The 17,533-nt window shown below is 43.9% G+C and overlaps 1 protein-coding gene across 1 annotated transcript in view; it reads left to right on the top strand.

Annotated features, from left to right (window-relative positions):
- The first annotated feature begins 17,324 nt into the window (after nt 1-17,324).
- SPATA13 (spermatogenesis associated 13) overlaps nt 17,325-17,533 on the top strand; it is a 150,931-nt gene continuing 150,722 nt past the window's right edge. The window contains exon 1 of the mRNA XM_028104856.2: nt 17,325-17,422. The gene's annotated coding sequence lies outside the window, so the exon portion shown is untranslated. The remainder of the gene's footprint in view (nt 17,423-17,533) is intronic.

Below are 17,533 nucleotides of genomic sequence, written 5' to 3'. Positions count from 1 at the left end.
TTTACATTCCCGAGCACTAGAGTTTATCCAACTATGGGAGTCACCCCTTAGAGAGTCTACCAGAACCGAAGAAAACAGTAACAGATGGGATAGAGTATCAGAACGTATTGCATGTGCTAAGGGTCAGCATTGTTTGTGAATATTTCCTCTGCGTGTCTATACTAATGAAGGTGTTTACTGGATTAACGTAAAATGTAAAATACTTTTCTCACTGTGGGTTGCGGTAGAAGTTTGAGGAACATTCTGACATTTTGCCTGTCTTCTGCTCCTAGACCTTCCTTCTCAGTCAGTGAAAATTTTGTGTCTAAATTTGGCTACTGTTAGACTTGAATAGATGGCCCCCGTTTGCCTCGGGTGCTTGTTATGGGTTCACCATCATCACCTCCTCAGGAATCGGGGATTGCCCTGAGAGCGCCCCACACTGCTGGCATGTCCCTCAGCTGTGCTATGGTGGAAAGCCTCCTGAAATTAAAACTGAAAACTCGGATTTGAACCTCATTTCAGCCATTTATCAGTCATATGATCATCGATATTGTTGCTTCAAAATCTCCCCAATTCAAGTCAGTCTTTTCCAGCCCAATTTCATTCAATGAATGCTTATTGAATGCCTACTAAATGCGGGGTATGATACTAGGCACAGGAAACTGAAGAAGCGGCAGGCCGATGATGACGATAAGCACATAATTCTAAGAGAAGTATGGGAAGAGAGATGAGGGGATACTTAATTCTACATGTAGGAAAGGTAGCGTGTAGTGTGTGAACTGAGCTGTGAAGAAAGAATAGTGTTGAATTGCCAAGTGGAGAACTGCAGAGCTGGCTTTCCAGGCAGAGGGGCCCCCAGAAGTGGGTCACAGGCATGGGGGAAGCTCCTGGCATGGGGGAAGCTCCTGAAGGGAAGTATGGCCCCAGGTAATGCTGAGATTTCAGGCAGATGAATGGACAGATGATCATGTCAGAAAATGGTGGTGAGTAGAAACGTAGGCTGTGAGAAAGCCTAGGCCCTGCCTTCAAAGAGTGCCTCTGCTCTAAAATGTCTTCTGTCTCTTCCTCCTTCCCCTACCACAGCTTTGACCTCTCCAAAAACAACCCACATTCCCCCCCCCAGCCCCTGCCCCAGGTACAGCCCCTGGCTCCCACAAATCCCTTGGTTGGCACGCTACAGAACTTACTTCCTGCCTGTCAGCTAGAGAGCCGACGATATCCTTAGTTCCATTTTAGCTATCTTTAGTATCCGGAGTGTTCAAATCCTATCAGGTGTCTCTGACTGGTATGTGTATACTCTTCCAGAGGACTTGGTTCAAGCAGGATTTCCTTTTTGAAGACTTTCCAGACTTGCATTCCACTCCTGTATTAGTTGGGATTCTCTGGAGAGACGGCATAGAATACACACATAGTGGGACGCCTGGGTGGCTCAGTTGTTAAGCGTCTGCCTTTGGCTCAGATCATGATCCCAGTGTCCTGGGATCGAGTCCCACATCAGGATCCCTGCTCAGCAAGGAGGCCTACTTCTCCCTCTGCCTGCCGCTCCCTGTGCTTGTGCTCTCACTCTCTCTCTCTCTCTCTGGCAAATAAATAAATAAAATCTTAAAAAAAAAAAAAAAGAATATACACATAGAAATAGAGATCTAGCCAGACAGAGAGAGATAAAGAATGGCTCACATAATTGTGGGTACCGGCAAGTCTGAAATCTATAGGGCAGGCTGCAGGCTGGAAACTAAGGCAGGGTTTCTGTGTTGCAGTCTTGAGACCAAAGCCCTTCTTCCTTGGGAAATTTTAATCTTTGCTTTTAATACTTTTGATTGGATAGGACCCACCCACGTTATGGAGAATAATCTGCTTTACTCAAAATCTACTGATTTAAATGTTAATCATATCTAAGGAAGACCTTCAAGGCAACATCTAGACAGGTGTTTAACCAAACAGCTGGACACCGTGGCCCAGCCAAATTGGCACATAAAATTAACCATATCGACCTCACCCCCTGCCCCCACATACGAAGTAAAGAATTGACAAGTTCTTGTCTGGTACTTCACATATTTTAATCCATTCTGTCAGTAATCCTGGGAAGAGGGATAATTCCAACCATTTTAGAGATGGAGACATTATAATTCACACAGGTTAAGCCCCAAGTCATACAGTTCTGGAACTGGAAGTCAGGTCATGGTCTCCAGACTCTGGATGCCTCCCACTGTGGCTCCGTAGTAACTGTGCTGTGAATGTGATGGTTGGTCCCCCATGGGACTTTGAAAGTTAAAACACACCTTGACGAATCCTTGCTCTGCTAAACACATGCAGCTGAGGACCTAGGGCCATTTATTTCACCTCTCTGTGCCTTAGTTTTCCCACTTATAAAATGAAGATAATAATAAGCTTTCCCTAGTGTGGTTTTAATGATGAAATATGCAACACAGTGCCTGGCATGAAGTAATCATGCAGAGGCAATGATAAAGGCAGGAATAACAAGAACATTTAATCATTCACAATCAATTTATTTGGAAAGAATGCAAATATCCATTTGTATACCTGAACGTTCTGTCTCTGCCAGGGTTTCATAAAAAACATTTCAGGTGTGGGAAGCTGGTGGAACAGGAGGACCCTAAGCTCACCTCATCCCATGGATACAACTAGATAACACTCACATCAGTATAAATAACCCAGAAGATGATCTGAAGGCTAGCAGAACAGACTCCACAACTAAAAGCAGAGAAGAGGCCACATGAAAGAGGGTAGGAAGAGCTGAGACACAGTAGGGAGCAAAACAGAGTAGTGGGACCATTGTAGAAGGAGCAGAGCAGCGGGCACAGGGAGGGGAAAGAACAGACCCTCACGTTGGGGAGCCTGCATAGGGAATACGAATCCCCATAGCATTTGGCTTTGAAAACCAGAGGGGCCAAATTTTGTGACTTCTTAGAATCAACAGGACTTAAAACCCGGAATTTAAAAAAATCAGCGGGCTAGGCTCTGGGAGACCTGGGAGAACAAGGGGAAACTGATCCCCATCCTTAAAGAGATAGCACCAAACAGCCCCCAGAGATACAGTGTCAGCAGCAGTTTGAAAAATGCTTGGGGTATGGGGGAGGGAGGGTTATTTACTAATCTCAGAGTTGCTGAGGGATTTCTCCAGGAGCTAAGTTGCTGGCAGGCAGCAATTTCCTTCCGCTGCCCCCGAGGGTAAACACACTATGGCCACCTGCTGAAACCAACAAGGCTTTGCTTACACCCTGCCCCTGCCCCCACCCCCACCACACTTCCTGGATTTGTCCCCTCCTGCCACACCAGCCTCAGCCCCTGTGCTGCTAAAACTCCATGCCCTTTCCCCTGAACGTGTTGTGAATCTGCTGCTTCCAGTATGCTGCTGGCCAGAGCCTATCCAAACCAGGGCCACGGCCTGGCAGTATGTAAGCAGCCCTGACAGAGGCCAGGACCACTCCAAAGTGACTCCTGCCCCAGGGAGAGGGGAAGATAAACACACACACACACACACACACACACACACACACACACACAAACACACACACGTGAGTCAGATGGAGGCCCAGCAGTAGGCTGGGGGTAGACAGCTGGTCAGATTATAGGTCCTGCCCACCAATGAAAGCGTCTCAAGGGACAACATAGGGAAAGTGCCCTGCGGTTTGGTGCTCCTACATCTCTGGCAAATGCCTGGTCTGACTCAACTGAAGCCCAAGGTGGCCCCAGACTGGTCCACTAACACCACAGGAACCAAACCCTGCCCACAACAGGCAAAGAGAGCCGCTGCAGATGACTGGACTAAAGGAAAGATGGCTCAGCCACAATATCAGCATGCACACAACACACCCAGGACACCCCTGAAGTTGCAGATTCTGGTAAATAAGGGACACTGTAGGGCACTACAGAACCTCTTCTTCCTAAGGCCACTGTTTCAAGAGCAGGACGTGTAGCTGACTTTCCTAACATACAGCAACAGACACAGAGAGCTAGAAACACTGAGGAGACAGAGGAACATGTCCCAAATGAAAGAACAGGGCAAAACCGCAGCAAGAGACCTAAGCATGACAGAGATAAATAATATGCCTGATAGAAAATTTTATCTTTTTTTTCTCTAAAGATTTTATTTATTTATTTCACAGAGAGAGAGAGACAGCGAGAGAGGGAACACAAGCAGGGGGAGTGGGAGAGGGAGAAGCAGACTTCCTGCCGAGCAGGGAGCCCGATGTGGGACTTGATCCCAGGACCTTGGGATCATGACCCGAGCCGAAGGCAGATGCTTAACGACTGAGCCACCCAGGTGCCCTGCCTGATAGAAAATTTAAAGTAATGATCATAAAGATACTCACTGGACTTGAGAAAAGAGTGGAGGACATCAGTGTGACTGTTAACAAGGAGATAAAAAAGAACCAAACAGAGAGGAAAAACACATCAAATGAAATTAAAAATACACTAGATGGACTAAATAGCCAACTAGAGGAAGCAGAAGAATGAATCAGTGACCTGGAGGACAGGAAAGTAATCAAGCTGAGCATGTGAGAGAGAAAAAAAATTACGCAAAATGGGAGTAGACTTCGGGAACTCAGCAACACCATCAAGCATGCTAACGTTCCCATTATAGGGCTCCGAGAAAGAGAAGAGAGAATAGGGGGTAGAAATTTATTGTTTCTCAACATGGCTTTGGCTATGCGGGGTCTTTTGTAGTTCCAAATAAGTTTTAGGATTGCTTGTTCTAGTTCTGTGACAAATGCTATTTGTAGTTTTATAGGGATTGCATTAAATCTGTAGATTGCTTTGGGTCATATGGACATTTTTACAATATTTGTTCTTCAAGTCCATGAGCATGGGATCTTTCCATTTGTGTTGTCTTGAATTTCTTTCACCAGTGCTTTATAGTTTTCAGAGTAGAGGTCTTTCACCTCCTTGGTTAAGTTTATTCCTAGGTATTTTATTATTTTGGGTGCAACTGTAAATGGGATTGTTTTAATTTCTCTTTCTGTTGCTTCATTATTAGTGTATAGAAATACAACGGATTTCTATACATTGACTTTTGTATCCTGCAACCTCGCTGAATTCATTTATCAGTTCCAATAGTTTCTTGGTAGAGTCTTTAGGGTTTTCTATTTACAGTATTATCTGCAGATAGTAAAAGTTTTACTTCTTCCTTACCAATTTCAATGCCTTTTATTCATTTTTCTTTTCTGATTGCCGTGGCTAGGACTTCCAATACTATATTAAATAAAAGTGGTGAAAGTGGACATCTTTGTCTTGTTCCTGACCTTAAGGGAAAACCTCTCCATTTTTCACCATTGAGTATGATGTTAGCTGCAGGTTTCTCATATATGGCCTTTATTATGTTGAGGTATGTTCCCTCTAAACCTACTTTGTTGAGGGTTTTTATCACGAATGGATGCTGTACTTTGTCAGATGCATTTTTTCTGACTCAGTTGAAAAGATTGTATGGTTTTTTATCCTTTCTCTTATTAATATAATGATTTGCAAATATTGAAACAGCCTTGCATCCCAGGAATAAATCCCACTTGATCGTGGTGAAGGATTTTTTTTTTAAAATGTATTGTTGGATTTGGTTTGCTGATATTTTGTTGATGATTTATATCTCTATGTTCATTGACGATATTGGCCTGTAGTTTTCTTTTTTTGTAGTGTCTTTACTTGGTTTTGGTATCAGGGTAATACTGGCTTTGTAGAATGAATTTGGAAGCTTTCCATCCTATTCCTTTTGGCAGGGGTGATAGTTTGAGAAAAATAGGTATTAACTCTTCTTTAAATATTTGGCAGAGGCACCTGGGTGGCTCAGTCGGTTAAGCGTCTGCCTTCGGCTCGGGGCATGATCCTGGAGTCCTGGGATTGAGCGCATTGGGCTCCCTGCTCGGCGGGGAGTCTGCTTCTCCCTCTGCCTCTGCTCTCTCTCTCTCTCTCTCTAATAAATAAATAAAAATCTTTTAAAAAAGTAAATGTTTGGCAGAATTCAGCCATCCTGGAGGAATTTACAGGTTTTGAAAGAGTTTTGTTTCTCTTACCCCAGTGTTCAGGCCTGAATATTGATTCTCTGTGTTCTTTCTCACATTTACATTTTTAAATTGTAATACTCTTTTCATCACTAACTTTTCTGAATTTCCATACACAGGGTAGTTGAATATGATAAAGGCAGTGTGCAAAACAAAAAGGAATCCTCGGGCGCCTGGGTGGCTCAGTTGTTAAGCACCTGCCTTCGGCTCATGTTGTGATCCCAGGGTCCTGTGATCGAGCCCCGCATCGGGCTCCCTGCTCCGCGGGAAGCCTGCTTCTCCCTCTCCCACTCCCCCTGCTTGTGTTCCCTCTCTCGCTGTGTTTCTCTCTGTCAAATAAATAAAATCTTTAAAAAAATCTTTTTAAAAAAGCAATCCTTAATATGCGTCTGAGAAAAAAAATCTGTATTACATCTGTTCTCACGTCTAATTATATTCTCTGAGTCGAGACTGGGGCATTTTTCTTAGACAGTGTCCTCAATCTGATTTTTTTTTCATCTGTGTTTTTTCCTCCACAAACATTAAATCAACATTATAACATTCCAGTGCATTACAAACACATTAGCCCTTTGGCAAATGAGCCTTGATGCTAGATGAGCCTAAGTGTCTTTGGGATTTTTTTCAAGTAGATCCTTGTGTGGTCTCAGGACCTCTGATGTGGGAACCACGTTGTCCATCTGCTGTCCTGTCCTTGGGCTACATGGCCTACCTTGCCAGCTTCTCTCTTGCTGCCACCAACACAGTGCTTATGTTCCATTTCACTGACTTTATTTGTGAATAGAACGTGTCCTTGTCATGTAGATGAGGAAGAAGTAAGAGAGCAAGTGGTCTATTAGTATATGGCAGGAAAGTGAAGAAGTTGACAATTTAGGGACTAACTATAAAGTAAGCTCTTTAGATGAAGAAATCAGCAAAGGCAACCAAGGCCTTCAACAGAAGATATTTGGTAGAGGGAATGTGCCACAGTAAATGGCAATAAAGAGTTTGAGAATTTTCTGTAAAAGAAATTGCAAATACCCTGGGGCTGCAAGTCTATTTATCTTTCATGTCATGTAAAAAGAACACCTACTTCCTGGGAATCTATGTAGGAGAAAGGAGTCTAAAAAAAGAGACAATTTTGAAACATTTGTAGAGATTGATGCCCATTAAAAAACGTCTGGGAAGTGACCTAATGAAAGTATGGTGGAAAGAGAATGAGGTTGGGAATTTTTCCCTTGGGGTTTGAATTCCAGCCCAGCCACTTCTACCCGTGTGATCAGAGAAGCAAAATGGAAATACATATCTGCTATTTATCAAACGAGTTCTATTTTATGAGAACATTTATATATGTTCTCACCTGATGTTCACAACAGCTTTAGGGGGTGTATACTGTTGTTATCCCTGTTTTTTTGAGGCTAAGACAATACCAACTGTTAATGAGGGTGGTGGAGCACCCAGAAGTCTATTATATCACTTGTGGGAATGTAATGATACAACTATTTTGAAAAAAATGTTTGGCGGTACCAAATAAAGGTAAACATATGCAAACTCTATGACCCAGTAATACCACTCCTGGCTATTTACCCAAAAAAGCATAATTTTTTTCTAGTACAGGCATGCTCAAGAATGTTCACAGAAGCATAATAACCAATAGTAGAAACAGCCTAATTGTCCATCACCAGTAGAATGGGACATGGTATATTCAAACAGTGGAATACCACCCAGCAATGGAAAAGAATGAACCACTGTTCCGTGGAACATGGACAAATCTCACAGACACAATGTTAAGTAAAAGAAATCAGAAACAAAAGGATACCTACTGCCTGATTCCATTTATATGAAGTTAAAAAACAAACAGAACTAATTTATGGTGATAATGGTTAGAATAATCTTTATCCCTGGGGTATGGGCATTGCTAACTGGGAGGGCCCATGAGGTGCTAGAGATGTTCTATCTTTTGATCAGCCTTGTGGTTACGTTGATATTGCATTAGTTTTCTGTGATGTGAAAACAAATTACCACAAACTTTATGGGGTTAAAACAACACATGGGTATTTTCTCTCAGTTTCCATGGACCAAAGTTTGGGCACAGCTTAGCTGGGTCCTTGGCTCCAAGTTGCAATCAAGATGTGGGCTAGGTTGTGTTCTGAACTAGAAGCTTGAGCGCTCCCAAGCTCATTCAGGTTGCTGGCAGAACTTACTTCCTTACAGAAGTAAGGAAGCTTATGATCAGGTAAGTAAATAAATCTTTTTTTTTAAGGCTATTTTTAAGGCTTTTTTTATGGCTATTGGCTGAAGGCAACCCCACCTCCACCCCCCACTGCCCAGGTCCTAGATGCTGGTCACAGTTCCTTGCCACATGGGCCTCTCCAACGGAGCCATTTACTTCACCAAGCCAGCAATGAGTATTTCCTTCCAGTCCACTAGGAGAGCGTCTTTATATAACATAACATCCTATTCCTTTTGCCATTTTCTATTGGTTGGGTGAAAATTGCAGATTCTGTCTACAGTGGGAGAGTGGCTTACATAAAGACGTTAACATCAAGAGGCAGGCATCATAGTGGGTCATCGTAGGATCTGGCCAATACATACACACACACACACACACACACACACGCACACAACACTCATCCAACTACACATGTAAGATTTATGTACTGCCAAGTATCTAAGTTATACCTCATTTTTTTAAATATTTGAGGCAAGAGATATAAAGTAACTCACTCTATGTCGCTTAGCTACTAAGTGGCAGGGGTGGGATTCAAATTCAGTTGAGTCTTGTTGAATCACAGATCTGTACCTCTGAAACAAATAATGCAATATATGTTAAGAAAAAAAAAGAAGAAGATAGCAGGAGGGGAAGAATGAAGGGGAGTAAGTTGGAGGGGGAGACGAACCATGAGAGACGAGGGACTCTGAAAAACAAACTGAGGTTTCTAGAAGGGAGGGGGTGAGGGGATGGGTTAGCCTGGTGATGGGTATTAAAGAGGGCACGTTCTGCGTGGAGCACTGGATGTTATGCACAAACAATGAATCATGGAACACTACATCAAAAACTAATGATATAATGTATGGTGATTAACATAACAATAAAAAATTAAAAAAAAATTCAGTTGAGTCTTATACCAAACCTGTGCTCTCACTCTGAAGATTGAATGAAAAGATGTAGGGGCTGGCTCAGTGGGAAGAGCATGTGACTCTTGATCTCAGGGTTGTGACTTTGAGCCCCACGTTGGGTGCAGAGATTACTAAAAATAAATAAACTTAAAAAAAAAAGATAGAAAAAAGAAAATTAAGCCTGTAGTATACTTTGGCTCAGAGACTGGCGGCTATCATAACGGTGGTGAGACATTTCAGTTTTATTACTTGTAAATATTACAAGTTTAGTTCTAAAAAATGTTTAGTGGGCCTTTTGAAAATCTCGAGCAATGCAGTAAGTCCAAGAAGGTGCCAGAATGCTTGAGTCTAATTGACTTTGATCAGTGTATGGCTTTACCACTGTTTTCTTAAACCTCTATGAATATGATTCTATTATTATAGTTCCTTTTCCTGGCACATCCATTTATTTATATTCCCTTGCTACCCAGGTCTAGAGATTTACTGTGAATATTCCTTAGTCAATATTCTGATCTGTGAAGTAACCCTCTGTTTTAAGATTTACTTTAGTTGCCTCCTTAACTTGTTCCTCGTTATTCAAAGGCTGCTTGTAAGTGAACAGTGAATCATCTTGTTCTCTCCCATTTGTTCTCCTTTACTTTTGAAGTCGTTGGGGGGGAAGAAAAGAATTAACTTGGGTTTTAAAATGGAAGAGTTTGGTCAGAGCTGAAATTCAAAACTGGTCATGTGATTCATCTCAAATTATAGTTGTGGGCTCTGGTGGTTATTAAGAGTTTGCTTAGAATTTTGGAGTTGAAAAGAATTCTTGTTTTAATAGGACTTATAAAAATCAGCCAAAAGGGGCTGGCAGCTTGCCTAGACTGTCAGGACCCTGTTAGGAACTGTTTTTTTCAAAAAAAAAAGTTTCATTCTTCAAGTTTGTAATACACCTTAAAGGATATAATAACATCTAATACTATATTATTATTATTATTTTATTGAAGACCTAGTACCTACTATATTCCTAGTGTTGTGGGAGATCCCAAAGTCAATAAATAAAGTAAAAGAAAAAAATTTCTGCCCTTATGGAGGTTATCTCTTTGATCAGTGGAAAAAAAATTTGTGTCTGAAGTCTTAGGGTGCCGTGATAAAAGAAGCAATTAGGGGGGCCTGGGTGGGACAGTCGGTTAAGTGTCTGACTCCTGGTTTCGGCTCAGGTGGTGATCTCAGGCTCCTGGGATCAAGCTCTGTGCTCAGTGTAGAGTCGGCTTGAGATTGTCTCTCCCTCTCCTTCTGCCCCTCCCTCTTGTGCTCTCTTCTCTCTCTTTCTCAGGTAAATAAATAAATCTTTTTTTAAAAGATTTTATTTATTTATTTGAGAGAGAGGGACAGATCATGAGTGGGGGGAGGGGCAGAAGGAGAGGAAGAGGCAGACTCTCCACTGAGCAGGGAGCCTGACTTGGGGCTCGATCCCAGGACCCTGGGACCATGACCTGAACCGAAGGCAGACGCTTAACTGACTGAGCCACCCGGGCTCCCCAAATAATTTTTTTTTAAAGATTTTTTTTTAAAGATTTTATTTATTTATTTGACAGAGAGAGACACAGCGAGAGCAGGGACACAAGCAAGGGGAGTGGGAGAGGGAGAAGCAGGCTTCCCGTGGAGCAGGGAGCCCGATGTGGGGCTCGATCTCAGGACCCTGGGATCATGACCTAAGCCAAAGGCAGACGCTTAACTAGGCCATCCAGGTGCCGCTTTAAAGAACAAATTAATGCTAGCTAAAGTTACATACTGTATGATTCCAACTATATGACATTCTGGAAAAGGTGGAACTATGGGATGGTAGAGAGATCAGTGGTTGCTAGGGTTAGTGGGGAGGGAGGGATGAGCAGGTGGAGCACAGGAGATTTTTAGGGCAGTGAAACTATCTGTGTGATACTGTGATGGTGGATATATGACATCCTGCCTTTGTCAAAACCCACAGAACTGTATAATAGGAAGAGTGAACCCTGCTGTAAGGACTTTAGTTATTAATAATGTATCAATATGGGCTCATCAATTGTAACACATGTACCACACAGGTGCCGTATGTTAAGAAGGAGGGAAACAGTTGAGGGTGAGAATAAGGAGTTACGTGGGGATTCTCTGAACTTTCTGATTAATTCTTCTGTAAACTAAAACCTGCTCTAAAAAAATAAAGTCTATTGATTAAAAAAATATACATATAGGGACGTCTGGGTGGCTCAGTCAGTTGAGCGTCTGCCTTCAGCTCAGGTCATGATCCCAGAGTCCTGGGATTGAATCCTGAATCTGGCTTCTTGCTCAGTGGGGAGCCTGCTTCTCCCTCTGTCTGCCACTCCCCCTACTTGTGCTCTCTCTCTGACGAATAAATAAAATCTCAAAACAAACAAAAAATATATGTATATAACTTTTACTGCCTCGGGGGCTCATAATCTCCTTGGTTAGCCCTACAATAAAAGTGTATCTGAGGTCTAGGGTCTCACAGAATACAAAGTAATAAACCCTACCTAGGGAACTTAGGGAAGGCTTCAAAGAAGTGAACTTGAGGTGAGCCTTGAGAAAGACTCTGGCATTCACTAGGCAGGTCTGGGGGTTTGCCTGTGTGCTTTTAGCAGCCATTCATATTACATACTCTCTGTAGGTCTGGCAATTCTAAAGTCTTCACAGAGATTATCTCATTTAATTCCCCACCTCAGGGGCGCCTGGGTGGCTCAGTCGGTTAAGTGTCTGCCTTTGGCTCAGGTCATGATCCCAGGGTCCTGGGATAGAGCCCCGCATCGGGCTCCCTGCTCAGCGGGGAGTTTGCTTCTCCTCCTTCTGCCTCTCTCCCTGCTCCTGCTCTCTCTCTCTCTCAAAAAAAAAAAAAAAAAAATTCCCCACCACAACAGGGCACATGCTATTATTTCTATATTACAGATGAAGAAACTAAGGTTCAAAAGAGCTTACCCAAGGCCACCCAGCTAGTGAAAGGAGGACCTACGGCAGCTCTGCCTGCTTCTGAAGCCAGTGCGCCATCACTAACATAGAGATTACATTGGACAGCATAGTGTGGCTCAGTGAAGTGGTTAGAGAGAGAAAGCAAAGATTGACAGATGAAGGTATCATTCATGGCAATTTAATAAAGAAGACAGGATTTCAGGAGCTGCTTGGTTGAGGCAAAGAGAAAGACTATGTTTGTGGAGAACTGCTCTCGAATAGTCTCCTCCTCAGTCTACCCAATGTACACCCTTGAAACCTAGAGTCACAGTTCAGAGAGGGGCAGAGGGGTCTTGCAGAGCTTTCAGAACCACTTGGGAATCGGGCTGCTGCAAAAGCTACTTCCGCCTCACACTCGTGGCTTTGTGCAGATTCTGGTTGGCCAGTAAGAAAGCTGGGGCCATGGTTTTACTGCTCACTCTCCTCTCTTCCTTATGGCTGCCTTACCCATCATATTCCCTCCAGATTCATCAGATTCCCTCCAGCATCTTTGTGGCTGAGCGCACAGGGAGGGCACTACAGACGGATGCTGGAGCTGGCTCCTGGGCAAAGAGCAGGACAGTGCTTTTCTCTCTCTGCCCAGAATAATTGGACACTCCTTACCCTCCCTCGAATAGATACTTAGGTGCCCAAATAATTTGACAAGTACCAAACATTATGCTTTCATCCTAGGAAGCTTAGAGAGATGTCTGCTCTGATAAACTGTGGAGTAAAAGACCACAAATCCTTCTTAACCATTCTGATCAATAACGACATTCACCGTTCATTGAGCATTTTACCATGTGCTAGAGAGTGAGCTAGGATTTTGCATACATTATCACACTTAATCTTCACCACAGCATGTCACAGAGAAGGAGAAAGTCAGAGAGGGGTTAAACAATTTTTCCGGAGCCATAGGGCTGGCTTTTATGCTCTTTCAGGTTTTACCTTCCCCCCTCAGGGGCAACTGTGGGCCAGCCAAGCTGCGTTTTCTCTCCTTCCTACCTTCACAACCAATTAAGAAACAAGACACTGGAGACTGACAGATGAAGATAAAAATGTCAGTGATACTCCTGATAAAGTCAATGAGAGACTGTGACTTTGGGTCTGTGTGAAAAGTTCTTGCTAATATTCTCTGCATGGCCCTCCTGCTCCCCCAGCTAGATGTAGACCATCAGGTACCCCATCCAGGTGACAGTCTGGCTCTTGAGGCAGAGACAGTGACCTCAGATTGCTCCCTGGAGTAGTCTGGGTTGAGAGGTTCGAAAAGAGTGAAAAGCTTTAATAAATTATTGATAAGTTAGGTGGACCAATGGATTTCTCCCACCAGTCAGGTAACTCTTTAGGCAGTAGAGGGTAGGGCCCGAGGCCAGAAGGGTTACATTTTGGAAGCTCCTCAAAGAAACATAATCTAAAACAAGGAGAAAGGAGTTTGCTTTCTGTATTAGTCAGCTTGGCTGCCATGACAAAAGACCACCCTGGGTGGCTTAAACAACAGGAATTTATTTTTTACATTTCTGGAAGCTGGGAGGTTTAAGACCAAGACACCAGATTTGGTGGTTTGGTGAGGACCCACCTCCTGTCTTTTAGCTGGCCACTTTCTTGCCGGGTTCTCCCAAGGGAGAAGAAGAAGGAAAAGGAGAGAACCAAAGTTCTCTTCTTGGTAGGGCACTGATCCCATCATGGGGTCCCACCATCATGACTTCATCTAAACCTGCTTACCTTCCAAGGTCCTACTTCCTAAAACCATCTCACTGGGGGCTGGGGCTTCAACATATGAGACTGAGGGGTGGGGGACAAACATTCAGTACAGAGCACTTTCTCCCCTTGTTCCTCCTCCTGAAAAACCCCTGAGGAGAGAGGACTTTCAGCAGAGGTAACACCATAATTGTCCTCAGAACCCTGAGGAAAGTCCCAGGATAGGCTTCTTCATAGTGTTTAAAAGCAGGAGCATGAAATTAAATCCTGGCTCCATCGTTTACCAGCTGGGTGATGTTAGGCAATTCATTCACCTTCTCTGAACTTTGTTTTCCCCATCTATAAAACAAGAATGATAATAGTGCCTTGGGGGCTGCTTTGAGGCTTTAAGGAGATAAGGAATGTCAATGACACAGCATATTAAGTGCTCAATAAATACTAAAGAAATACCCATTAAAATTTTGGAGATTAATTATGAGAAAAAAAAAAGTGCACCTTACACTTGGGCGAGAAATGGTAGCTTCTACCCCTGGACACTCTCCTGCAGAAAGTGCCAGAAATCTTTGGGGAAAGCTGTGGGTTGGCTACTGTTAAAATAAAAACCTAGTCGGGTGTCTGGTAGCAGCAGATCACGGAGAGGAAAAAAGTTCAAAGAAACCTTGGGAAGTTCTCTTTTGTTGGGAGGGTAGAATGCACATGTCAGCTTTGTTTGCAGGGCAGTGAGTGATGGCTGGTCCTGTGGGCAAAGAGAGAGGTCACTACAGGAGACTTAGGCCTTTTTACTCAGAAGCCACACTGAGATTCCCCTTGCAGTGATGGAAGCTGAAGGAAACTTAGAGATCGCTGGTCCAAATCTTTCACTTAATTGATTAGAAAAATGATACATGGAGAAGTTTGGTGATTTATCCACTTCATGCTTATAGCTAGTGATGGTGCTGAGTGTTAAGCGCCCAATCCTTCCACGTCACATCAGTGAGTTTTTTCTTTTCTCTTCTTTTTTTAATTAACATATAATGTATTATTTGTTTCAGAGGTACAGATCTGTGATTCTTCAGTCTTACACAATTCACAGCGCTCACCATAGCACACACTCTCCCCAGTGTCCATCACCCAGCCACCCCATCCCTCCCACCCCCCCACCACTCCAGCAACCCTCACTTTGTTTCCTGAGATTAAGTCTGTTATGGTTTGTCTCCCTCTCTGGTTTCATCTTTTCTTGAACCATCCTGCCTTGCTCGAACAAGTTGGTATCTTTTGTCTTAGGAGCTCAAGATTCTCACCAAAACACTAAAAAAGTTTTTTTTTTTTTTTTTAAAAGACAGAAACTAATAATTATTAAGCACCTGTGTGTGCTAGGATGCCAGGATTCTTATATGGGCTAAAGTTTGGCATTTTCTGACCAATGCAGAGAGGGAGGTTTCCCTTTTCCCTGAGAAGAACACTGAAACTCAGGCAAAAGGCTTGCCTAAGATCACAGCTATCAGGGAAGCTGATGCCTCTAACTCTACAGAGATCCATGCACCTGAGGGCCAGGACTCTTTAACCCCCCAAGAACTTGGTTTCTAGTATAGTGTTTCTCCTCACTACAAAAAGTGTTGCATGTAAATATTAATAATGATTTCCAAGAAGGCAGAAATGATCCTTTGAGACCCAGATTTTTTAAAAAGAAAAAATCAAAATTTTCTCCCCAGATGTGTGCTAAAGAGATATTAAAAAACTGAATGTAGCCCTTAAGATTCTTTTTTTTAACAATACTAAAATAGATTTAATTTTTAACATTGATAAGAGTTTCAGGCAGATGTTTTAAAAGTTGTATAAAATTGAAATAAAATGGAATATTTGATATTAGCCTCTCATGCTATGCCTATAAAATTTTCCATAGTTTGTATAATATTTTTTCTGCTTTAAAAATATATATGCTCCTTTCCAAAAATTTGGGGATTTCAATAAAAATTCAAAGAAGAAAAAAATTTGTTCAAATTTCCACCACTAAGAGTTAATTACCATTAATATTTTGGTGTGTATGCTTCAGTTAATAGACTTTTTTAGAGCAGTTTTAGGTTTACAGAAAAATTGTTTTTTTTTTCTGTAAAGGAGAGTTCCCATATACTCCCCCCCAAGTTTCTCCTATCATTGACATCTTACATCAGTGTGGTACATTTGTTACAACTGATGAGCCAATATTGATGCACTATGATGAAAGAGTTACATTCCCGTTCACTCTTTGTGTGGATTTTGACAAATGCGTAAGGACTTGTATCCACCATTTGATATTATACGGAATAATTTTTTCACAATTTAAAAAAGCATAGGCGCCTGGGTGGCTCAGTTGGTTCAGCGACTGCCTTCGGCTCAGGTTATGGTCCTGGAGTCCCGGGATCGGTCCCGCATCGGGCTCCCTGCTCAGCGGGGAATCTGCTTCTCCCTCTGACCCTCCCCCCTCTCATGTGCGCCCTCTCTCTCTCTCTCTCTCATTCTCTCTCTCAAATAAATAAATAAATAAAATCTTTAAAAAAATAGAAAAGCATATATAAAGTTAATTTTGACTCTTCATTGGGTAACTTAATTATTTTATGTTCTTTAGTTTAAAAATAGTTGTAATGGTTCTTTGATTATAAAAATAATCCATGTTTACAGTAGTGTTGGTGCATAATAACCATTATAACCATTCAAATGAATCACCTAAAAACTGGCACTTTTTTTAAAAGAATGTTTACTTTGTAAGTTTCATTAGTTGCATGTAAACAATGACGAGTATTTGGGGTCCACATCCTAGCACAGAAGGGCCTGCTTCGCCTCTGTGGTTTTCATGTGATAGTACTGATTACCCCTTGGGCCACATCAAAAAGGTGGTAGTGCTTTGAGTGGGTTCACTGAACAGTACACATAAGACTCGCCCTAGTTCCTGGGGAGAAGGGTGGTTTTAAAAATCCACACCTAGTGTTTTCTTTGCTCGGAAATGCGCACAGCCTTGGCTCCTTCGCCTAAAGCGAACTCGAAGCCCAGGCAGAGGTGGGGCGAGTGGACGGGGGCGGGGGGGATTTGCTTGGGCGATGAGGCGGCGCCTCCCGCCCTAGGCTCGTGAGGCTGGGGGAGCCTGGCTTAGGGGTGGCGGGCCGAGGGTGGTGGTATGGGGTAGTCGCTGGGGGTGGTTGGAAGGGAGCCGGGCTCGGGGTGTAGCTGAGGGCAAGAAGAGCTGGAGTTGGGGGAAAGCGTAGCAGGGCCAGGGGCGTGGCTGGGGGGATAACCTGATCGGAGATGGGGGATGCCATGGAGGCTTGGGAGTGGCTGGGAAGAGGGTGGGGGCAGCCGGGCTGTTGGCAAGGTTGGTCTTGGCGGGGTCCCTGGACGAGGGGCGTGGCAGGGCCGGGGGTGTGGAGGGAGAGCCTGGTCGGGGCGTGGCCTAAGTGGACAGAGAACGGGGCTGGAGGCGTGGCCAATGCGGGTCGGGGGCGTGGCCTGGGGAGCCAGGCGGCCGCGGCGCGGGCGGGATTCAGCGGCGCGCTTTCTCTAGGGCCGCCCCGCCCGCCGCCAGCCCAGAGGCAGCGTACCCGAGCAGAGGCTCTGGCGAGAGCCCGGCGTGCTCCGAGCTCCGCGGGATCGGGACCGGCCCTGTGTCTCAGGGACGTCTTGGATCCACTGGCTTTGAAGGCTCCGCCGAGTGCGAGCCGCGCGAGGTGAGGCTGCACCCCGGCGTGCAGCTGTACGGAGCGCGCGCGGGGCGTGGGGTAGGCGTCCGGGGCTGTTAGCTGGGAGCCCGGGGAGAGGAATTAGTCCCCAGCGACGGC

This window comes from Eumetopias jubatus, unplaced genomic scaffold (genome assembly GCF_037043125.1).
Source record: "Eumetopias jubatus isolate StellerSeaLion01/CBP00866 unplaced genomic scaffold, mEumJub1_p1.0 scaffold_3, whole genome shotgun sequence".
NCBI lineage: Eukaryota > Metazoa > Chordata > Mammalia > Carnivora > Otariidae > Eumetopias > Eumetopias jubatus.
This window is presented reverse-complemented; position numbering and strand designations above follow the sequence as displayed.